Source organism: Lutra lutra, chromosome 3 (genome assembly GCF_902655055.1).
Source record: "Lutra lutra chromosome 3, mLutLut1.2, whole genome shotgun sequence".
In the NCBI taxonomy this organism is placed as follows: Eukaryota; Metazoa; Chordata; class Mammalia; order Carnivora; family Mustelidae; genus Lutra; species Lutra lutra.
Window position 1 is genome coordinate 93,082,742 of NC_062280.1, and position 20,314 is coordinate 93,103,055.

The 20,314-nt window shown below is 41.7% G+C and overlaps 1 pseudogene; it reads left to right on the forward strand.

Annotated features, from left to right (window-relative positions):
* Positions 1-2,536: 2,536 nt before the first annotated feature.
* LOC125095578 (peptidyl-prolyl cis-trans isomerase A-like) lies at positions 2,537-4,482 on the forward strand (annotated as a pseudogene).
* Positions 4,483-20,314: the final 15,832 nt, after the last annotated feature.

Sequence of the window (20,314 nt, forward strand, 5' to 3'; positions counted from 1 at the left end):
CCTCGGTAGGTGAACTTGGTCCTGGCTGGGTTTCCCGTTGATCTTCTGGGGGAGGGGCCTGTTGTAGTGATTCTCATGCGTCTTTGCCCCAGGCGGAGTTGCACTGCCCTTACCCGGGGCCGGGCTGAGTAATCCGCTCGGTTCGCTTTCGGGAGCTTTTGTTCCCTGAGCGCTTTCCGTAGAGTTCCGGAGGATGGGAATGAAGATGGCGGCCTCCCAGTCTCTGGCCCGGAGGAGCCGAGAGCCCGGGGCCCCACTCCTCAGTGCGCCCTCAGAGAACAGCGCCCAATGACTCCCATCACCCTGGCCTCCGGCCGCGCTCCGAGCTGACCAAGCCTGCGACCGGTTCAAGGCAACCCCGAGCTGAGAGTCACTCCTCGGCTCTGTCTCTGCAACCGGCTTCCCCGTTCTAATACCGGTAAGCTCTGCAACACTCAGTCACCCCCGATCCTTCTGCGACCCTGCGGGACCTGAGGCCGCGCTGACCCCGCCTGGGCTTCACCCCAGTTAAGCCTCTGGAGCAATGTCCCTCAGCAGAACAGACTTTTAAAAGTCCTGATTTTGCTCTGTTGCTCCGCCGCTTGCCGGGAGCCGGCCCCTCCCCCCGCAGTCTATCTTCCCGTCGCTTTTGGATTCACTTTTCCGCCAGTCCTACCTTTCAGATAGTGGTTGATTTTCTGTTTCTAGAATTGCTGTTCTTCTTCTCTTCAATCTCCCGTTGGATTTGTAGGTGTTTGCAATCTTTAGATAAGCTATTTAGCTGATCTCCCGCTACCCAAAGTAGTCTCAGCCTGCTCGATGTTTGTAATTTTTATGAAGACCAGCTTATTTTTCGCTTTATGAATCTATAAATTTTATAATTTTGGATTTTACATTTTGGCCTATGAGTCATTTTAAGCTAATTCCTATATACAGTGTGAGGCATGGATGGAAATTCGTGTTTTATTTTTTTGCCTGTGGATATCTAATTGTCCCAGCACCATTTGTTAGAGTATCTTTTTTCTGCTGAATTGTCTTTGCACTTTCACTAACAATCAATTGATTGTTGTGTGTAGGTCTATTTCTTTACCCTCTGTTTAGTTCCATTGATCAATTTGCCTATCAGGAAGCTAATACCACACACTGCCCCCATTACTGCAGCTTTATAATAACTCGCAGTCAAAAAGTTTGAGTTCTCTAACTTGGTTCTCTTGTGCAAAGTTCTTTCGGCCATTTGAGGTCATTTGCATTTCAGTAAGAATTTTAGAATGGGCTTTTAAATTTCTTTTTTGTTGTTTTAGATTTTATTTATTTATTTGAGAGAGAGAGCAAGAACAAGCAGGGGGAAGGGCTGATGGAGAAGCAGACTCCCAGCTGAGCAGGGAGCCTGATGTAGGACTTGATCCCAGGACTCTGGGATCATGACCTGAGCTGAAGGTAGACACTTAACCAACTGAGCCACCCAGATGCCCTAGAATCAGCTTTTAATTTCTGAAAACAAAACAAAACAAAACAAAAACCCTGTTGGAGTTTTGAAGAGGACTGTGTTGAATCTATAGATATGAGAATGAACTCCTCAACAGTGAGTCTTCTGATCATAAGTGTGCTCTGCATCTCCATGTTTTTAGGTCTTTACTTTGTCTCAGTAATGTTTAGATTTTAGGGTATTGGTCTTGTCCAGCTTTTGTCAGAGTCATCCCTAAGGATTTCATATTCTTCTTTGTAAATGGCATTATTTTCTTAAATTTAATTTGACTGTTGGCTACTAGGATATAAAAATACAATTAATTTTTTAAAAATATTCTCACTCATCATGTGTCCAAGAAAACTAAATGGAATTCTGAAAAGATGTTAGATTCTAGGAAATGCAGTAGTCCTTGAGAAAGGAGATGGTCAGTAGGACTTGTTATGGAGAGCCCTAGGTAACTGACAGTCTTCTTCCTGTGCTCAGGAGAGTGGGCTAGGGCACTGGGGTGCCTGGTGGCCCTGGATGTGTAAGAAGTGATCCCATGGGGGGGCACCTGGGTGGCTCAGTGGGTTAAAGCCTCTGCCTTCGGCTCAGGTCATGATCCCGGGGTCCTGGGATCGAGCTCCGCATCCGGCTCTCTGCTCAGCAGGGAGCCTGCTTCCTCCTCTCTCTCTATGCCTGCCTCTCTGCCTACTTGTGATCTGTCTGTCAAATAAATAAATAAATAAAAATCTTTAAAAAAAAAAAAAAAAGAGAAGTGATCCCATGGGTAAGAGATGGTTACTTCCACTGGAGAGACCAGCTTAATGCAAAGTGTCAGTTATTATCCCTCTTAAAGGAACCAGTGCAGAGTTTTCTGAGGAGCCCTGGGCTACGCACTAAGTTCAAAGGCAGGAAGAAGATGGGCAGTGAGGTCTTGAGGGCATGAGACAATTTGAGAAATTCTGGCCCTCATGTAGAGAATTCTACAACTCAAGAGGAGGGAGTCCTAGGTTGAAATCTTTTTGCTGAAATAAGAACAGCTTCAGCTACCATCCTGATTAGAAGAGATCCCCATTCCCAAATATACTCAAGTTGTGAGTGGCTAGTATGGAGGAGGCTATGAGCAAGTGTCTTACAGGTGGGGTACAACAGCCCCCATCAGCAGAGGACTGGGCTGCTAACCATGTGGCCAAATTAGCAGCAAGATCAACCACTGGACAGATCATGCCATCGGAGAGAGGTGGTTGATTCTCTTGAAGAGGTCATAAGAAGGGAGCACCTATTTATTTACTTTAATTTAATTTATATTAATCTTTCAATCTCCAAATACTTAGCATATAGTGTTTTGTTCATTTCAGGTGTACAATATATGATTCAAAAATTTTATACATTACTCAGTGCTCATCACAGTAAGTGTACTCATAATCCCCATCAACTATTTCCCTCATCCCCCCTCCCACTTTCCCTCTGGTAACCACCAGTCGATTCTCTATAATTAAGAGTCTTTTTCTTAGTTTGCTCTTTCTATCTCTCTTGTTTTTTTCCCTTTGCTTATTTGTTTTGTTTCTAAAATTCCATATGTGAGTGAAGTCATAGGGTATTTTTCTTTCTCTAATTGACTTATTTCATTTAGCGTATTTCTTAACTCACTCCATGTTGTTGCAATGGCAAAGTTTCATTCTTTCATTTTATTTTATTTTTTGATTAATATATAATGTATTATTAGCCCCAGGGGTACAGGGTTTCATTCTTTTTTTCATATCTTCTTATATATTCATTTATCGACAGACACTTGGGCTGCTTCCATAATTTGGCTATTATAAATAATGCTGCAACAAACATAGGGGTGCATGTATCCCTTTGAATAGTGTTTTGTATTTTTTGGATAAATATCCAGTAGTGTGATTACTGGATCATAAGATAGTTCTATTTTTAGGTTTTTGAGGAAATTCCAGACGTTTTCCACAATGGCTACACCAGTTTGCAAAATTTGAGGATGTGCCAAAAAGATTCAGAAATAAAGATGGATTATAATTTGAATTTACATTTTAAAAATAAAAATTAATTAAAATAACTTAGGACAAAATATCAAAATTTTAAATGAAGATAATATCATATTGAGCTCTATTGGAGCTTCAGGTAAAAGGAAAAATGTACTCCCTTGATATATATTTTTTAAATATTTTATTTATTTATTTGTCAGAGAGAGAGGTAGGCAGAGGGAGAAGCAGACTCCCTGCTGAGCAAAGAGCCCAATGTGGGATTTGATCCCAGAACCCTGGGATCATGACCTGAGCCGAAGGCAGATGCTTAACCGACTGAGCCACCTAAGTGCTTCTATATATATTTTTAATGGCCAATTTTTCCCCAGAATATTAGAGTAGTTGGAAAGAGTCTTGAAAAAATTGAAAAGCATATGTATTAAAACTCAGAATAATATTTTAAGTATAAGTATTTTATTTGTTCTGAAGATAATTTATTACAATTTAACTCTAGTGAAAGCAAACTCATCATCAATATTTTAAACATCTAATTCCAGACCTTGCAAACACGACCATCCCAGAGTCACCTGCACCTCCCAGCCATGGTCAACCCACCATGTTCTTCAACATCATTGTGGACAGTGAGCCCTTGGGATAAAGTTTCAGAGACAGCAGAGAACTTTCATGCTCTGAGCATTGGGAAGAGAATTTGGTTTTAAAGGTTCCTACTTTCACAGGATTATTCTGGGATTTCTGTGCCAGGATGGTGATTTCATAGGCCATCATGGCACTGCTGGCAAGTCCGTCAGTAGGGAGAAGTTTGATGATTAGAATTTCATCCTGAAGCACATGGGCCCTGGCATCTTGTCTGTGGCAAATGTTGAACCCCGCACAGACAGTTCCCAGTTTTTCATCTGCCCTGCTAAGACTGGGTGGCTGGATGGAAAGCATGTAGTCTTTGGCAAAGTGAAAGACAACATGAATATTACTGAAGCCATGGAGCGGTTTGGGTCCAGGAATAGCAAGAAGATCAGCAAGAAGGTCACCATTGCTGACTGTGGACAAATCTAACAAATTTGACTTGTGTTTTACCTTAACTACAAAACCATTCCTTCTGCGGCTCAGGAAAGTAGCCTTTAGCCCCATCTGCTGAAAATAACCTATAATCTTTGTGTTCTTGCTACCGTTCTATGGCTTCCATATTTTCCTTATTCCCTTCCAAGTCTTCTAGCTGAATTGCAGAGCTAAATTTATGATTATGAAAAAAAACCAACTAAATAACAACAATAAAAAAAGTAAAAATAAAAATCTAATTCTGGAAAAAAAATTTAGACATTAAAAATGTATACAAATATGGATTAATGGTGGCACACTTTTCCTTTTGCCTCAGGTACCAACCAACATGACTTCCTGAGAATAAAATGAAAAATCAGGAATGATACGAAGAAAAACAAAACAGAGAGAAGTCAGGGCCGGGAGAGAGGTGAAGAGCCAGAGAGAGAGCTGCAGAAAGGTTAACATCCTTTGCATGTGAGCAGCTGACCATGTCAGAGGCCAGGTCTGTACCTGGACTTCTCAGCTATGTGCATTAGTTTCTGTTGTTGTTATCACTGCATGATTTGTGTTTCTGTCACTCAAAATTCAAAAGCCATGTTTAAAAGCTGGGTCTTTGCCTTAAGTTGAGTTCCTGAAGCAGACCGAGAGACAAGATGTGAGTTCAAGTAGTTTCCTTAGCAGGTAATTCCCAGAAAGTACCAGGGCAGAATGAGAATGTGAAATGGGAGAGGGAAGGAAAGGGATAAAAGGAAGCTTTGCGAAGCAGTGCATCACTTGAACATCTCTGGGGTGTCTTTGTAGAACACACCTCAAAGTCCCCTCACCCACTCCAGGTGGCAAGGCTATAACATTTACCTCTAGCTCCCGTCTGCCACTGGCTCCTGGGGGCTCTGACTCTCTGGCATTTCAAGCCTGCCTCTGCTCAGATCAAAAGAAAGATATTAAACAGAGAATCATAGGTGTTTGTGGTAGAAGGCCAACCAACCATGTGTACTGGAAAGGTGGGTGTTCAGGGCTATGGTGAAAGCATCTGTAGACACCATGGTCTTGAAGGAGGACAAAGTCTCCTTTACAAAGTCTCTGCCTTTACAGATCAAAGTGGGAATCTGGTAATATACAGTAGAAAGCTCAGGAAAGAGCAGACTAAATATTATATTATCTCTAGATCTTATTGGTAGTGTGGATTGGAAAAATCTCTTCAAGTTTTCAATTGATCTGAATAGTTTCCTCATCTGTGGAATGAATAGAATGATGATATAAACAACTTCAAAGTGGGGCACCTGGGTGGCTCAGTGGGTTAAGCCTTTGGCTTCGGCCCAGGTCATGATCTCAGGGTCCTGAGATCGAGTTCCGCATCGGGCTCTCTGCACAGTGGGGAGCCTGCTTCCCTCTCTCCCTCTGCCTGCCTCTCTGCCTACTTGTGATCTCTCTCTGTGTGTTGAATAAATAAATAAAATCTTAAAAAAAGAAAAAACTCACAAAAAAACGACTTCAAAGCAATGCAATGAGGATCCAATGGGGTATGGAAGTAGATGAGAAATGCCTAAATAATCGATTTTAATTTTTCTATTAGGTGGTCTTAGCAAAGAATTTTCCATGTTGTAGAGTACTTAAAAATCCCCATTGGGGAGGTTATATCTCTGGTGAGTGCTGTGAATCGTGTAAGACTGTTGATTCACAGACCTGTAACCCTGAACCAAATAATACATTACATGTTAATAAATAAATAAATAAAAATTAAAGAACATTAAAAAAAAAAAACTTAAAGACCTAATTGAAAATAGAGTGACATCTAGAGTTTCTGATTCAGGGCACCTAGAATGTCATCTCAAACTCTACATTGTTTAAAAGTTCCCCACGTACGCTAAAGCAGGTAGACTGTGAGTCACACTGAGAAATGCTACAACAGCATAAAATATATGGAAAGAGGGAACATCTGGCTATGATAGAAAGAGAAACCTGAGTTGGGAGGTGAAGGTCATACAGGACATCAAGGGAATTTGCATTTATCCTGTGACCAAAAAGGCAACATGTCAAAGGCTTTAAAATAGGGGAGTGAAGTGATCGGTACCATAGTGGAGAAAAATGCCTTTGACTGCAGCATTGGGGATAGACTAGGAGGCGGCAAGGTGAGGATGGAGAAAACTCTAAGTAGGGGGGCAGGAAGGAAATGAGATTGGGAATTTGGGGAATGAATGTGAGAACAGAGGACATGGGGGATGGGGAAACAAATGCTAATAATAGATTTTAAGAACAAAAAGAACACAAAAATGCATACGCATACTATATTCTATTTTGTTTATACATTTGTGAGTATATATATATATATATATAAACACACAAACACATTTACACAGAAAAAGGAGAAAAGGAAATGCAACGAAATGTTAATGCTTATCTCTGAATAGTAAATTATAATAGGGATTTTAAGGATTTTTTTAAATGCATATTTTTTCTTCCAAAATATTCCATAACAGACATGTATTACTTTCATGATTATATAAAAAAAATATAAAAGAGGAAAGAGAAGAAAACTTTATTATAAAACAATTTCACAGGAATGGCTGAGGAACAGCTGAAGAGGAAAATCTATAAAAGAACGAGCCATTCTTCTCGAGGACTTAAAAGCAAATTCTGGTGAACCCTTTGGCACTATTAGTTAACTGTGATATGGCTATTTTGGCTCTTTTTCAGCTACTACTTCCACCTCATATGCCTTTAAAATACAATTAAATAAAAGTTACTACAAGTTGATTGATGGCGGGAATCTTGCTTGCTTGCAAATTGGGTATAAGTTGAGCTATGTATATATTGCACGTTCAAGGGGTGAAATGCTTTTCTGTTTCTTTAATGATTTTTAACTTTAAGGTAGAGTCAGATATGCACAAAAGAGGAGAAAAAATCCATAGTTTTCAGAACTGACAGGAAAATGTGTAAGGCTTAGTAAAAATCATACCCAGTACCATGGTGTGGTAATATATCTAAGAAAATCCAATATATTGAATAGTTCTTAGATTAGCATCTGTTAATTTTGCTCGAATGAAACTTGATGGTTGATTGAAAGTGAAAAAGAGTAAATGTAATTCATAACTATAAAATTGGGGGTAACATGGCATGGAGCATTCAGGATTGGCAATTTTTCTACTTTTAATGAGCTTCTGATGAACCTCTCATATTCATACTGTCATTCTACAGAGGCGGTCTAAAGGTTCCCTGAGTTCTGTAAAGCAGCCAGTAGCTCTGAAAAATCCTCACAGTGCCTTTCCATTGACATCCAATTCAAGAGAACCAAGACATCTTCAAAGAGAAAAGCCAGACTGGCTTTGAACAGGAAAAGGGCTGGTCACCTCACAGGGTTAAGGAAGGGTGGAAAGAGGGGTTTTCATGAAAACCTAGGTTAAGCAGGGGCATCATTATGATGGAGGAGGCATACGAGGGTTTGTGCTCTATCATTCCAAGCAAGGCAAATGGCCCCAGCAAACTTACCAAGAGAGAAAAGCCTGGTGCATAGTCAGGCAAAGCTTGTAAATAGGATTGCAAGGCAGAGTTTGTATTCTAGAGAATATTGGAACGTGGGTAGAAATTTAAATAAAACAATAACAGAAAACAAGTAGATCTCAAGTCAATGCTATGGAAACACCTTCTCTTTGCTGTTTACCACCCAAGAGGTCAAAATGTCTCCCGACAGTCTTGTCCAGGAAAAGCAGTTCCTAAATTCAGTGACTTCTACTTTGTGGGCTGTGGACTTCTAAGGAACCAGGAATTTTGCTAGGAGACTTTGTACCTATACATACACGAGTCTTAGATGAGAAGATATAAAAATGTAGAATTACCTGTAAAGAGCCTCCGCATTGCTTCTCACCCATATTTATATACTTACTACTGTTTTTCACATATATGTTCAGTTTTAATAAAATTAATTGTTAGTAATTTTGGATATTTGATCTTTTTGCAATCAACACAGACCAAAAATACATTATGTGAAAAGCCATGAGAGTTTCATACATGCAAGGAGCCCTTCCTTGCTCAAAAAAGCTAGGAACATCTGCCTTAAATAATTACAGTTATCAGTACATAATAGAAAAGAGTTCTGATAAAAGCTGAGAGCAGTTGTTCTTGGTCTTGACTGCATGTTCTAATTACCTGGGGAGCCTGTAAAAACCCCAGTGCCCAGGTCACACTCAACCTGTGAGGTGAGACCCCAGCATCAGTATGCTCAAAGCACATGTATTTCAATTATAATTTCTTTGAAAACTAAAAAGTCACATATGGTAAAAATTTCTACATATAAACAAGTATATGTGATGAAGTCCCTCTCCCACCTTACTCTTACTCCAACACCTATTATCTTTTCAGACACTACCACTATTATTATAGTGGGCAATGATGCAGAGATATCCTAAGCATATACGAGGATAAAAATCTATATTCTCATTATCATATGAATTAACAACTATCCTCACCAAACATAGGACAGCCTATACTGTAGGGATGGATGTAGCATAAAGCCTTGATCCCTTGGGTTGCAAAGAAACGAGCTGCTAACCTGAGCAAGATCACTTGCTTCTACGTCTTGCATAAATAATCTTTTGCTATTTGTTCATTAATTTTGCCATCTGTTAACTCCAGTGACAGAGAAGTAGTAGTAGACACCAAAGGTTAAGAAATACTTTGGGAGATAAACCTTAGTTTGAGAAAACTCTATTAGTTAACTTAATTTTTATGCAAATCGATGCCACTGCCATTGCCCTGAAGGATTTGGAGCAGTGCTTGGGTAGAGAAAGGATGGTTTATCATGCTCCATCTCTTTAAATATCCAAGTCCTAGAAGATGATGAGCTGGGCACGGAAAGCATGTCCCAGGATTTGTCCAAGATTAATTAGAATTTGCTCTAAAGACCACGTCTTTATCTTTTCATTCTTCTGGCTGTCTCTGGGTTTCCCCTTTCAACAACCCACTGTACCCCACCTCCCACCCCTTAAGGTCAGGAACACTATCTTGTCACCCATGCATCCTGAGTGCTTTGCACAATGGCTGGGCATAGAAGGTAAGACCCACAATGTCAGAGGAAAACCAGCAGATCTACTTGCAAAGAGGGATGACTCTGGAGCTACAGTGAGAAGTGCCTGTGAGTGTTTGGACATGGGGCAAAGGGAGATCAGCAAAAGTCACCAAAGAAAAGTCCCAGGGATTTTTCAATGAAAGAACAAAAACCAGATGGTATGGGTCCAAGTTCCAGAGCCAGTGCTACCTATATGGCCTTGAGCTGGACAATCTCTGTGCCTTTGGAACTGGATTTTTTGAAGCCTGGTTTTCGTTGGAGACATGGCGTGGGTGGGAGCATTGTGAAAAAGTGGTCACATGCATCAGACTTGACCATGTAGCTGCACTTCTTTTAGAACAGTGTTGATCTTATCCGGTTGGGAATTCTCCATAAAATCTTATTTGAACAAAGAGTTTCTTGCTTTGAATTTGGTTAAATTCCACCAGACTGATGATTTCTGAGATTTCCTCTGGCTTAAACATTCCAGGATTTAATAATTTCTAGATTTAGAGGCTATGAAATTAATATTTCAGACTTTCAAATTTTAAAATTTATTTCTTCTTTGGCCTGGGAGTTATCATTTTCTCAAAAATGCCACTGAAAACATTATAATAGTGTTCTCACTCTGAAACCCTAAATGCACATAGGCATCAATGCATTAATGACTTTTCATTATTTCCTAGGGAGATCAGCAATTCTCCTTTCTGCTTAGATTTGTATAACAGCAAATAGGATTTTCTAGGCCTATGAATGGCCCACAAAGACTTATCTCTTCCGGTGAAAATTTCCAGTGAAAATCAAAATGTGGAAAATATTTTTGCTTCCCCCCAACTTCCCAACAAGCCAAGGAAGAAGCACCACTTTGCTGATAGCGCCCACTTCACTTCATTTAAAGATAACAAATGAGAGAGACACTATCCTAATAGGAATCAGAGGACTGAGGATTAATTATTTTCCCAGCAGCTGACTCTCCCGCCCTGTGGGAGGGCGGGCTGTTCCTGGGGGAGCTCTCCCGCACCGCTGATAACGCCCTTATGCCTCGAAACAGCCGTTGTCAGCCTAGATTTTCAAAGTCTCAGGACCTGGCACTTAGAAAAATTTAGATTCCTGGGCATAGGGAGAGCGGCGCTGGACAAGTATCTAGCACACCTGAGTTTTGGTCTTGGCTTCACCACGTGACATGCCCAAGGCTCAGATTTCTCATCTCAGAGATGGGAATGATGATCCACATTCTACACCTCTGGAGGTGTCTTTAGAAAACAAGATGCGTGAAGCTTCTTTATGGAGGATTGCCTTGGGCAGCTTGAGCTACTGCAACAAAATACCTTGCTGGGACAGGGTTGGGATCTTAAACAACATGCATCTACTTCTCACAATTCTGCAAGCTGGAAAGTCCAAAATCAAGGTGCCAGCCAATTCAGTTCCTGGTAAGAGCTCTCCTCCCAACTCCAGGTGTCCACCTTCTCATTGTATCCTCAGAGCAGGGTGAGAGACAGAGACACAGAGAGAGAGACAGAGAGAAAGAGAGAATGAGAGTGCACACTCTGGTCTTTTCCTCTTCTTATAAAAACATTAATTCCATCATGGAGGAATGATCCTATCAGCATTTATTCCAACCTCTTTCCAAGACCCGTCTGGATCGCAGGCCTGGAAGTTATGAACATTTGTCAGATGACCTTGCAGCTGGTGGTTGGGGGTGTGATTTGGACTTTGCCAACCACGGGTGAGTATGAGAGGCTTGAGGATGGAATGGGGTGGAGCAAAGAGTCCTGGGACGCTGGCGTCAGCTGTCATGGAAGTGGTGTGGCTTAGCGGCAGGCATCTGGAGGGGCGGCCTCCACATAGAAAAGGCAGTTTGGTGAATGTGGTAGAAGCAGTGGCTCCTTTGTCAGCCGGTTCTGGGGCGTGACAGGCTTCCTTCCGCTCATTGGTTCCCTTAGTCCTTCCAGCGATTCTGTAAACCATTTAATAGTAAGCTGTAAGTCCCACCTTAAACTCACTAGAGTCAGAAGAGATTTCTGTTTCTCCGTAGGTCAGGTGCTAGGGACACACAGGATCTCAGAGAGATGGAAATAGAGGTTCAGAGTGATGTTCTGATGTTACCATTTTCTGTGTGCATTAAATAGAATCTCCGTACAGGCTGGCAGGAGAAGTAGACTGAGGAGCAGATCATTGGACCAATTTTGAATGTCCTTGTATGTCATGCTAAGGACAATATGGTTTTATTCTGCAGCTAATGGAAAGTACCATATTCGTGAGTGTGTTTCTGCATGATCAGCCAGGGTAAAGAAGGAGTGTAAACAATCCAGAATTGCAAGGGCTTACAACAGGGAATACTTACTTGTCGCTTCTTCTTTCTACCTGTCTGATACAATTAGACTTCTGCTCAGTTTCACTTGGCTTCACTCTAGGACCCACTAATAGTACACCTTCTTTCTACCTGGAACACCACAGGTCTTTCAACAAAGGGAAAGACAAGTGAGAAAACCATGTGTGATTTGCAACATGGATGAACCTGAAAGTCATGATGCCAAGTGAGAATAAAGCCAAACAGAGAAAAACAAATATTGTTTGATCTCCCTTATATGTGGAATCTATAACAGTGGGACTCCTAGTAACAGAGAGTAGAACAATTGTTAGCTAGGAGCGTCGAGAGGAGATAGAGAAAGAGGAGGTAGAGCTAGGAGGTAGAGAAAAGGAGAGATGTTGGTTAAGGATACAAATTTTCAGTTATAAAATGAATAAGTTCAGGGGATCTGAGTATGACTAATACTGCATTATACGCTTTAAAGTTGCCAACGGTGTAAATCTCAAGTGTTCTCACTATACACACACAGACAATGGTAGCTAAAGAGAAAGAAAGAAAACTGCACACAGGCGCTTACAGCCCTTGCCTGGAGATGTCATAGGACAATCCCATCCCATTTCATTAGCAAAGCAGCTCGCACAGACATACCTGATACCAGAGCAGGGAAATAAGGAGGGAGGTATAAAGAGTTGACATATACCCTGCACTTCGTGTCGGACAGAAAATGCCCTACACTTGCAATAGCACAAGTCAGTAATTGGGTCCTTAAAAGTGTGAAATATTGACCAGGGTGTATGCCAAAAATAATCACCAAACATCAAGCGAGGCTGAGAGTCTGACAGGAAGGATAGGGAGTGATTCTTCGGGGACACCTGAACAAGGTTTTCCCCAGTCCTCTCGTTGGATAAATGTTAGTTACCCCAGAAGGAACTGAGGATACAGTGTTTTAAAGCCGGAAAGCTGTCATAATGCCTTTCTTTACAGTTTCTGGTGTTCCGCTCCAGAAACCATAATGTATCTTTGTGGCCTACCTTTTTGTTGTGGAAAAAACCCTTTTAGTCTTGCACATGTAAGATAAGCACCCAGATACTGCCCTGAGGGAAGCCTTGTGTGTAGCAAATATAAATACTCAAGATCGAAATACCGAGTACACTGTATAACAATGTAAATTAGATGTTTCAGCAAACTGTATCCCTGGATTGTTAAATTCTTCACACTAAAACAGGAGTAGATTGTCCTGTGGTTGAAACATGTGGCTTTCCTGAGAGAGGCATGTGAATTCTCAACTCAACAGTTATTTATAAGTAATGAGCACCAAGACTGGGCTGCTTCAGGAAATGAACACAGACTTGCTTTTTGTTCTTCTTGCTCGAGAAAACTGGTGCTGATGATGGAGGCTGCCCTTGACCCCTTGCTCCTGGAACAGGATGGGTGGTCTCCACAGGTGTGCTGCATGGCTCAGTGAACAAGACTAGGAAAGGAATTGCGGGCCAGATCCCGTCCTGAGAGTAAGGGAATGATGATCCACCTTCTCTAGGTGGAGTAAGTTATCTTACTATCAAATATCCTTCTGCAAGGCTAGTCCCAGATCCTGAACAAGGTGGGGTTAGTCCTCTCTTTCCCTTGGATTGCAAGTATTTCGAAATTGAGAAAGATGGTTAGGCCATAGTCCCAAGGGAAGTGGGAGTTTGGGTGTATTCTGGGGAGGGGGCACTTTGAGTGGTCTCTGCCACAGGGCTGCAGGTCAGGACCTAAGTGACAAGGGTCCATTCAAAGTACATTTCAATTAGACTGACTCGCTGGAAGCTGAGATTAGTCTTTGCCGTTGCCATTGAAGTTGCTAAGTTCAGTCTGTGTTGTGCTTCTGTTCCCCCCTAGTTTACAGTGAAGTCTCTCTAGAAGTCCCGTCATGGTGTGTCTCAGTTGTGCTGGGAGGGTTACCAAGAGCACAGTGGGTTCTCCTAAAGCCAGTGGGGTTTCAGCAGTGGTCTCCATCAGAGGAGAGCTATGACCAGCACAATAGGCATCACATGAGGGTAACAGCAACAGAGCCCCCTGGGAGGGATTGTGGTTTTTTTGTTTTTTTTTTATTCATGCCAAGCTGCACCTTAGTGTGAGCTAGGGGACCTATAGCTGTCTATGCCTCCAACCTGTCTTTTCTATCCAAGAATGCCAGAAGGACTCTGGGCTCGGATACTAAGTCCCCCAGGCATACCCTCTGGCACAGCCTCTCTATTGTAGCCCGTGACCCCTAAATCACTCTCCTGCTTCCAGTGTGAATGCCAACAAAACACCACCACAAGGAATATACCTGAAAGTGCTATCTTTTGAAAAACACTTTAAATGGCAAAATAAAATTCTGGACTCACTACTCCTGCTCTTGAAATAACTGTCGACGTCTTTACTGGTTCTTCTTTCTCTTTATATTCTAAATCAATATTTTCCTTTTTCTTGGTTCTTGGACTTTGCATGCAGTAATTTGGCACAGGTTACCTGGACTCTTTCATTACTCCCATGCATTTCAAGCCGAGCTCTTAATGTTATGTCAGAGGACAAAGCCTCCTGAGCAGAAACAGCTCAAAGGGAACACCCCGTTAGCTTCCAGGGAGCAGGATCGTATTTGAAATTTGAGGTTTATTTACATTAAAGTTACTAAGTGAAAGAGTATTTGAATTTTTCTACCCATGTCAGCCAGTGTGTTTGCTTTTTGCCTCCAGGTACTCGTGTAGCATGCATGTCTGCATGCTTTTCTACAGACTTAGGTCTGGAGAAGGAAACAGGGAAGTATTAGGGGAGAACTCTTGGTTGAACAGGAGAAGGCTTGGATCATTTACACCCTGTTTGGGGGCCTTCTTACTGTTTGTCTTTGAACATGTCAATTAAATCTCCTACTTTCCATTTCCCCTTATGTAAAAGTAGTATGAATACAAAGACCTAAAGAGATAGTAATCTGAAAAATTCTTGAAATTATAAAGAGCTTGCTAATGAAAGTATTAATTCATATGGTCTACCTACTCTAGTCCATGGGAAAGAACACTTGTGCTGGCAGGAAGTTGGACTTTTATTTTATTTCAACTGAGTTTCCATAGGCTCCTCAGAGCATTTGGCCTTTCTTTATGTTATTTGGTATAAATGTGAAAAACAAATGTGCACACAATAAATATTTAAACTTCCAGTCCTATCTTTCTTTTGATGTTTATGAAAATTCTTGAAAGACAGTATTTAGACAGTGTTCGGTTCTGCATTCCCAGGAGACTGAGCCTGAGGCAAAATGTGTATGCTAATATTTATCAGAGACTATAATTCCCAGGTGGGACTAGGAAGAAGGGAATGAGACAGGCAAGGGTCACCAAGCTGGCCTCCAGAGGCTGGATCTCAAGGGACACTCTTTTATAAAGCCTTGTGAATGACTGAGACTGGGTGACCTGCTGTGGGGGCAGTGGGGGAAGCCTGTATTGATTCTCCACTTCCATTTCTCATTGGCCAAAGGCTTGCCTCCCAGGTTTGCTGCCCCTCACCTGCAGGTTGTGCCCGCCCAAGTAGTCCGAGCACCTCCCACTTCAACCAGGGTTTCCACCCTTCCCCCACAGCCCTGGGGCTGAGCTCTGTCAGGCTGCCCCTGTGTGAACTCAGGGTGAACTACAGCAGACCCTGGGACCAAGCAAGCACCCAAAGCCCCAGTGGAAGGCTGCAAGATTCTTAAATGGTGCCTAAGCAGTGGCAGCTCAGACTAAATATTTACTTTAGGGTTTATTTTATTTTGCAAAAATGTAATTCATTTGTATATATTTTCTCTGTCTCTTCTCATAACAATATAGTCAACAAGCAATCCATCAAAATGGTGCACTTAAGAATTCTTGTAGGTCCTATGGACAGAACACCCAAAATACCATACAGCTTCTGAAATATTTAGAAATATTGCAAAGCCTCAGGAAATGCCTTTTTGGGAGCCACTTTTGAAAACTGAGTTTTCCCTGTGTTATACTCTGCATCCACAGGTTTTGTGTGCCCTTGATCAGGAAAGGTGACCTGCTAGAGAGTGCTAACTGGAAGATTCCAGGGTTTTCTTAGCCACTTAACCGGTGTCAGATTTCTAGAGGTGGCTCTAAGACACACTGTGAAGGTAGGCTTTCCTTTTCCACTTCTACCTGTTTTCTTTGAGAACAATGCTCCCACCTTCCCAATCAGCCAGGCCTCCAGACTACCCTAGTTCTCATGCTGCTCCAGGCAGAACTCAATTCCCATTCAGCCATGAATGTGGACAGAGCACTTCTCTCTTATCATTCATTTAACAAATACACTATCAAACATCTACTCTGTACCAGGAATTCTTTAGGCTCTGGAGATCCACTGATGAATACAGACAACTCCCTAGCTCTTGTGGGACAGCATACTAATGAAGGAAGCAGTTAATAAGCAGGGAAACTAATAAATAATAATTTCAGATAGCAATAAGTATATAAGAGAAATAAAACAGGGCCATGAAACAGTAGGCTCTGAAATGCAACCGTGGCCTAATTTATTCATGGCTGGCCACCGTTCTAATGTCGTGTTACAAGTCCGAGAGTATTGCCCTGTGAAGGCCTTTAGGCATTTAGAGGCTCTTATCTTCACATCTTTGGTGTCTCTGGAAGTGCCCATTAATCTCCAAACACTAATGAGAGAAAAAGTCTTAGTCCAACAAATATGTGTTCTTGAGGAAGTGTAGATGATCTCTTGAGCTACAAGAAGACTTCTTCCAACACCCCCTCTCCAGGTAACATGATGCCCAGAGGTTGTGCCCAGGAATGCTCCCTGGGAGGTGTCCTGTAATGAAAGTTCAGTGGCTTTGAAAGAATTTGACCTGTCCACTTTCACCAGGAATTCCTTCTTTTATTATTAACTCTAGAGTAACATATTTGAAATAAAGACTGTCACAACCAAATTCCACATTAGCTCAATTTTTAGACTGTTATTTTTCACCCCAATGTACTCCTTACATTCTTGAAGGAAAGAGAAAAGACAGAGAAGGCCAAACAATATAAGCAAAGTAAGGTTTTAAAGACTTTCTGCTTTTATTATATTCACACATTATTGGTAAGGATAGGCTAGCCTATGTTGTAGTAAAAAATAATCTCAAAATCTCAGTAGCTTAACATAACAGTTTTCTTTCTTGCTCACAAAAAGTCTCCTGTGGGTCCATATAACTCCTGAGAGCAACTTTCCTCCATGTGTGACTCAGTGACCCAAGCTGGACATCTCAACATGGGTCCAGATCAGTGCTATGGCAACTTGTCTATACCTTAGCCTGGAAATGACACACATCATTCCCAACCATTACCCATTAGCCAGAACCAATCACGTAGCTCTGCCTACCTGTGAGGATGCTGAAAGATGTGGGATGGCAACTGGAATGTTTGTGAAACACCTCTGTCTCTCCCACACTGGTCATGAAGGGTATCAAGGAAAAAACACAGAATGAAAGGGGCATTCATGGGTCCAGGGAGCCTGGTCTTTGCCTGCCTTACATTACTACCAATGCCAACAAAGGGAGGTTCAGATACAATTTTACACAACACGTAGAATTAATTAGAAAGGACATCTGGGAATGTATCTCACTTTCCTCCCAATTTTGTCACTACCACCTGCTACCTGTGGCTATGGTTACAGTAACCTCTCCTGGAAGTTATAATTTCTAAGACAGCTCACCCAAAATATCAGTGTTTCCCAAAAACAGTTCAAATAACTTTCATGACAGGTTTTGGAAATAGGACCAAACACATGTTTGCAAATAATCTATTTCACTCAGTTTGTAAGATAGTTATGAATGTAAGCACTTTAATTTTTATCAGATTTTATATGTTGCTCAAATTCAGAGGGACTGGACTCCATTATTTAATTCTCCTTGGAAAAGAGAAGCCTGGCATCTGCCCAGTTTTTCACAGATTCTGCTGTGATAGGCTCTGCAAGCCACAAAATACCCTCCTCAGGGGCCTGTTCCTGTGGCTGAGGGAAGGGAAAGAAACTGTGTGTGCAGGCATGTGTCTCTGTGTGTGTGTGTGTGGTTATGCGTGCATTCGTGCATGTGTGTGTAAATGTGAGCAATTAGCATCAAAGTCTCTTCCCTTTTGTCAATTCTCCCAGCAACATACCACCAGATTAGAGTACTAAGACTTCACAGGAAACTTCTAGAAAGGGAAGTAGATTGGCTTTAATGGAAGAGTTGGAGAAAAGCATGTCCATTCTCAAGTTAATGCCTATCAAGATATGGTAGATCATTTTTTTCCATTCTTAGGTGCTCTTGGTTGTCATTCATTCATTCATTCAACAAATATTAAGGACATGTGTTAGTCCTTAACTGAGGAATGAAAAAAAACACTGACAAATCAATGGTCAGTAATATTTTTTTTTTAAGATTTTATTTATTTATTTGACAGAGAGAGATCACAAGTAGGCAGACAGGCAGGCAGAGAGAGAGAGGAGAAAGCAGGCTCCCCGCCAAGCAGAGAGGCCGATGTGGGACTCGATCCCAGGACCCTGAGACCATGACCCAAGCCAAAGGCAGAGGCTTAACCCACTTAGCCACCCAGGCGCCCCCAATGGTCAGTAATATTAACACAGCCCTTGCTCAAGCTGCTCAGTCTAGATGGGAGATAAGTTACCACATAACAAATAATCACATGAACATGGGGCACCTGGGTGGCTCAATGGTTTAGCATCTGCCTTGGGCTCAGGTCATGATCTCAGAGTCCTGGGATGGAGCTCTGTATCGGGCTCCCTGCTCAGTGGGGAGCCTCTTTCTCCCTCTCCCCCTGCTTGTGTTCCTTCTCCGGACCTTTCTCTCTGTCAAATAAATACATAAAATCTTTTTAAAAAATCACATAAATAAATATATAACTTGCCAGTATGGTGCTTGCTCTCAGAGCTGTTTTCTGCTCTTCCCCCGATCTGTTGCATTTCCTTTGCTTTCTGACTTCTTGAGAAGTTCAGCCAACAGAAGACATGGTCAGGATTGGAGGGTTATTGGAGGGGGAAAGCCAAGAGATATTTCTCCTCTCTCACTATATCTCCTTTGGACAGCCCTGGCTGTGACTCTAACTCCCACTATGTGGCTTCTCCCCCAGCATCCACCAGGCATCCCCAACTTTTGGGCTCTGATAATATACTCTCTCCCCATCATACCTACAGCCCCAGGGATGGCAGTGGTTTTCATCAACAGTTGCTTCTCACAAGTCCAGCATCTTTATAACCAGTTCCCTTCATTAATTTTCCTCTAACTTGTGTTTCCTTCTCAGGGAATCACATAATAATAAAAACTATGGTGAGTGCCAAAAAAGAAAAGTATGTTGTACCTAGAAAATGTATAATGAGGACTCTGTTGTAATATTAATGGTCAGAGGAAGCTTTTCTGAGGAGGTGATGTTTGAGGGGAGATATGAAGGCTGAATCAAAGTTAAACAGACAAAACAGACGAGCAAGAGGATGTCTAGGCAAGTGAACAGTGCAGTGTTGGAGCCCCTCAATGCTACTAATGCACAGATCAGGGAAGACGCCACGGCATTCACAGCTTCTTCACTGAGGGTGTGAAGGGCACCAGCCAGGTATTGCAGGCCTGGCTTGCACATCAGCACTTGCACCAGGAGCTTTATCACCATAGATTGTGTTGTTCTTATCTTCAAAATGGAGATAAAATCATACTATTTATTGTATATGACTCGACCTAATTAAACTAAATAAGAAAAAAATTTTAATATGGTTAAATATTGGGAACTGTAGCTGTTATGAGTGTAACTGAGCAAAATAAACAGCTCAACTCACAGTAATTTTAGGAGTTGGGTTTATTTTTCTCATAGAACAGTCTACGGTAAACTGGTTCAAGGATCAATAGTCTCATCATCCCCTTTTATCAGGAGAGCACAGACTTTCCTAGAATGTCTTCCCAACTGACTTGCACTTATTTCTTGTGGGCTAGAAGTAGGTCGTATGGCCTCACTTAGCTCAAGAGAGACTGGAAAATAGTGTTTGGAGGTCAGCAAGTGTCAAGAAAAGAGTTGGAAGTATTTGAGGTTGAAGGTCATTTAAAATTATCTGCCACAGAAAGCTTTGAATTAAAGTCACATTAATCAATACCCCTATAATCTCGTATCAAATCTAATATGTGGGTTTTTTCCCCCACACCAAACAATTCTCTGACACCTGCTGGGTTTCCTATAACACAATTCTGACACCATCTACCTGGAGATAGCATAAGATCCCACAGGCTAGGGATTCAGTCCCACAAGCCTGATCCTACCCCCATTTCAGATGTTAATCACAAATCCGGGTTATTACTTGTATTTCTGACTGACTGGCTATGGATTTGCCCCCTTCTTTGGGTTTGATTAATTTGCTAGAGTGACTCACAGAATTCAGAATCATTTTACTTATTAGATTACTTATTATAAAAGAATGTAACTCAGGTACAGCCAGATGGAATAGATGTGTAGGGTAAGGTATGTGGAAGGTGCACTGAGGTG